This window comes from Nannospalax galili, unplaced genomic scaffold (assembly GCF_000622305.1).
Source record: "Nannospalax galili isolate Female #2095 unplaced genomic scaffold, S.galili_v1.0 scaffold306, whole genome shotgun sequence".
In the NCBI taxonomy this organism is placed as follows: domain Eukaryota; kingdom Metazoa; phylum Chordata; class Mammalia; order Rodentia; family Spalacidae; genus Nannospalax; species Nannospalax galili.
Genome location: NW_008354544.1, coordinates 501,191 through 506,416, shown reverse-complemented (window position 1 = coordinate 506,416; position 5,226 = coordinate 501,191).

Sequence of the window (5,226 nt, the reverse complement as noted above, 5' to 3'; positions counted from 1 at the left end):
GTAAGACAAAATTGAATGAGGTTTAACCTTTAAAAAAGATCTCCATTTCATTAAAAAATATACTGTTTTGTACAGAAAAACTTATTTTCAATGCTACTAACATTTAGATGTTTGCACATACATCTCTAATCTCTATATATCTGATTATTAATGTTCATAGTCGGTTACTTTCTGAGATCCTTGGCACCTGAGTATGGATATAAACTCATCAAGTAGATTTCACTGGCAATGTTTTCACCTCTACTAATTAACATGAAGCAAATTTTTATGCTTCTTTCTCAAATATAACTCATTTTTTATTTGTTGATTTTTTTTGTGTGTATTTCATACTGAATATCCAAAACAATCTTATTGATCTATATACCCACATCCCAAATGGCACCCTTCCATAGCCCCTCCCCCCACCACTGGAGCCCATATATTCTGTAATCTCCATTACTGTTCACTGTGTTGTCGGTGCCCCCATCTGTTCCCTAGTGCCTGTCCATCCACTGAATCTAGTCAGCCTATCTAGAGATCCTTGTTTTAGGAAGATCAGCTCTTCCTCATCTAGCAACAATCAGTTGCCAATATTCCTTTAGATAAGATTGGGGTCTGCTGTTCATTTTCCTAGTTCTATGGGTTACTATCTGGGAGTCTCTTGGGCCACCCTGGCCAACAACTCAAAGGAAGGTATCTCCTGTCTGATATTGCTTCTTGTTATACAGCCTTTACCCACACACACGGACTCTTGAAGTATTATATTGATCCCTTTAATCTTTAGCTATACTTTCCTTTTGGGTGTTTAAGACCATACAGTTGGCCCAGATAAACCAATTTATTTTTGCTTTTAAGGTCATTTGAGGATCTGTTCCTCAGGGGCCACATGGGCTTGGAAAGAGCCCCTGGTTCCTTTCTTTCATCAGTTCCATCTATAAGTCCAATGTCTTGCCTGACTGTGGCTGCCTTCACTTGGAAGCATGGAAAAAATGTTTCCTTTGTGTTGATCCTCCTCTTTATAGACTGGACACTGCTTCAAGTCCATTTGGTGGGGTCTCCATAGTATCCTTGATCAAGAGGACAGGTGACTCACCACAGTTACAGGATATTTTGAGAGATGCTCATAGTCCCCTGGAACATAGTTGACCTAGGAGGGCAAGGAGCAAAAACTGTCCTTTATGTTCCTCTGACCAAATTATCATAGGCCTCAAAGTATGGCTGTTAAACATCCAAGAAGGTTAGTTCCACCAGTCTGGTACTTTTAATTACCATGTTCTATGTAGATAAAGCTTAGGGAAAGACCAAATGCTCTCAGATGGAGAATTCTTAAAAAACTAAAAATGAACCCACCATATGATCCAGTTATACCACTCCTTAGCATATACCCAAATATGACTCATTCTATTTCATAGACATTGTACAACCATGTTTGTTGCTGCTCTTTTCACACAGCTAAGAGATGGAAGCAATCTAAATGCCCCTCGACTGATGAGTGCTTAACAAAAATGTGGCACATTTACACAATGGAGTTGTAATCTGGAGTCAAAAGAGGTGAAATAATGAAATTTGCAGGTAAATGGATGGAACTAGAAACTGTTACACTAAGTGAAGTAACACAGACTCAGAAGAACAAAATATGTTATGTTCTATTCATTTGTGGATCCTAGCAGCAAATCCTTATAATTGCTGGGATCCCACTGAAATAGGCCAACAGCCCATGGAAAAGAGATGATGTAGAGACCGGAAAGTTCAGTGTCTTGTCACAATGGGAGGAAGAGCACCCCACACCTATCACCCCCTCCAAGGCTCAGTCAGGGACTTTTGCAGAAGAGGTTGGTGTAAAGAATGTAAGAGCTGGAGAAAGGGGTGGTGTGTTAACTGGAAGTGTCCTCCAGCCACTAGCTGTCAAGCTATAGTCACATCTCTAACCCATGCTCATCAAGGAATCAATGGGGAGTCAGTTACCCCTTCCACCCAATCAGGTGATCTTAGCTGCATGTGGGGGAAGGGTAAGAATATATAAGCTGAGAATGCTTATAAGAATGCTAAGCTGAGGTACCTCTCTTGCCATTTTATGTGTCTGTCAGGAAGTCACAGGATGTATATTTGAGGGTGGACTTTCCAGTGCATCCATAATTGTGTGTGGGGGGGTGCTTTCACTCTTCTGTAAATAAACCCCTACCCTATACTCTGTTTGCAAGCCCAAAAAATTCGTTAGGATTTTCAAAAAAGAAAAGAAGAAAAAAATATCAGAGCTAATGGAAACCTTCATTATTCCCCCAAAGTTGACCCCATGTTGGCAAATCCTTTGGTCTTTGATTTCTTATTCCTACTATTTCCCCCTTAAACTTCATTGTATATATATTTTTATTTAACCTGCTTCAAGTTATTTCTGGAAAAATGTGTTAAAAATTTCCTCTCTTTGGAGTAATAAAAAAAGGTAATTGAAAAAAGAAATAATAAAGGCCAGAGCAGAAATACAGAAAATCAAAACTTAAATAAATATTAAAGGTCAGAATTGTAACCAAAGAAAATAAATTGTAATCTAGGAAAAGAGAGAGAAGATCCTAGTAAAATCAGAGATGAAAAAAGGAGACAACATAGCTGATACCCCAGAAGTAAAAAGGGTCACCCAATTATATGGCAAAATACTGGACGCCTAGAAGAAATGGATAAATCCATAAATGTATAAGTCTACCAAAATTGAATAAAGAGGAAATGGAAAAATTGAAACAGACCAATAACGATGAGCGAGATTGGGGCAGTGAGTAAAAGTCCACTCAGAAAAAAATCCGAGGTCCAGTGAATTTACCGCCTAATTCTACAAAACATTTAAATGGAAAAACTCTGCCAACCTCTTTTTCCAAAACCTGCAATACTCTTATATTAAAACTGGGCAAAGATACAAGAAAACAAAGTTATAATCCTATAGTTCTATTGAATATAGATGCAAAACTTCTCAATAAAATATGTCAACTCATGTTCAGTGAGCCATCAGAAAATAACATACCATGATCAAGTGGGAGTTATCTTATGGATGAGAGCATGGCTCAATAAATGCAAACCAATATAAGTAGTGAAATACATCAAGAGAATGAATAGGAATCTTACTACATGCAGATAAATCACCTGCAATATTCAGATCCCTTCATGATAAAACACCAAGAAACAAAGTACAGAGGACACACCTCAAGATACTGAAGGCCATATATGAAAACCCACAGCCCACATTGAACTGAACTGGGAGAAGCCAAAGCATCCCAGGAGTGGGAGAAAGACAGGGATTTCCACTTTTATCATTCTCACAGTACTCAGAAGTCTTAGCAAGGGACGAAAATAAAGGTATCCGTATTGGAAAGGAAGAATTACCCATGTTTGTAGTCGACATGATTTTATACAGAAAGCCTGAAATGGTTAGGACTGATAATATGGTAAAGCTGAAAATCATGATAGCATTTTTGCATCAATGATGGACTCCCTGGAAAGAAGCCAGCAAAACATTTTCATCATAATAGCTACAAAACATAAAGTATTTTGGACTAAATTTAATGTCAAAATTAATTCTCTCTAAAATTAAAATTACAAAATACCAATGAAACACAATTATAGTGCACCAAAAATATTGGAATGAAATCATGTGTTCATAGATCAGAATTTATATTATTGAAAAGAGTGGACTGCAAGGCTGGTATGGTGGCACAGCCTTAATCCCAGCAATTGGAAGTGGGAGGCAGGTAGATCTCTGGGAGATCAAGGTCAGCCTGGTCTACATAATTCTGGGCCTGGTGGGGCTTCAAGGAGGCCTTATCTCAAAAATCCAAAAGAGACCAGATTACGAAAAATGATTTATAGATTTAACAAGAAGCCCATCCAAATACCAATGACTTCACAGATAGAAAAAGTATCCTAAGCTTCATATAGAATCACAAAAGATCCAGAATAGCCATAGTGATCCTGAAGGGGAACTGTGGGTGGAAAAAAAACAGGAAGTTTCATTATATGTGACCTCAAACATAATGCAAAATTTATAGTAACCAAAACAGCATGGCACTTACATAAAAGCAGACAAAGACCAATTCAACAGAATAGAGAATCCAGAAATTAATCCACATTTGTATAAAGTACTGATTTTTTTTGCCAAAGACACTAAGCAATTACAGTAAAGAAAGGACAGTCTCTTCAAAATAGGGCGGGCTGGCCATGGTTAAGCATACTCAGAAGTTAGATCTTGTCTCATGGCATCCCCAAATAAAAATACAAAATGGATCAGTGGCCTAGATTTGGAAAAAGAGAATATAAAATTACTACAGTAAATAGGGAATATCCTTTACAGACATTGGTATAGGTAATGGCTTTTCATATGGGACCACAAAGGATTAAATAAGAAGAGTAAAAACAGACAAATGGAGTTAATTCCACTAAGAAACTGCTGCACAGCAAAGCAAATGACGGAGAGTGAAGAGACAATCCATGGAATGGGAGGAAATTCAGGCTCGCTGTTCATTCCACAAGGGCAAATAGTCAGACTACACAAGTAACTCAAAACATTGAACACCAAAAATCTTAAATAATCCAATTGAAGATGGGCTGGCTGAGCTAGAGTTCAGAGGAGAGTGCTTGGCTGGCATATACGGGGTTCTGAGTTTAATCTCCAGCACTGCTAAAAATCAATCAGTAAATAAACCTGATTTTAAAATGAATTGAAAATTGTAATAGACATTTCTTAGATGATATAATAGGAAAGGCCAAGAAGTATATGAAAAATGTTCCATTTCACTAATTATCATGGAAGTGCAAATCAGCACTACAAGGAGACACCTTATTTCTGCCAGCATGTGTCAGGAGCTGGAGAAACAACATTCATTACCAAAAAATATAATATAGCTCTACAAACAGTTGACTTAAGCAGGACATTCTGCTTGCACAAGTAACCTTGGGAAAGAATTTATGGCAAGGTTATCTTTCTCTTCCTCTTGCAAACAGTTCTCGGAAAAATGAGTCATGCAGTAATCTCTTGGAACATCTGGCAGTCAGTCACATTGCGGAATTGCTCAGTCCCCCTCCCATACCCATAAGAATGCTGTAACCTTTGACCAACTTCTTCAACCCCCTCTGAATACAAACTGTATATAAAAAAAGCTTGCAGTACAATAAAGCGACCCTTGACAAGTGGACTTGCTTGGGCTCCATCTAATCTTTCTCACCCATTTTTCCTTTCAGGGCGTGGGCCCCCTCGAGCTTTACCTG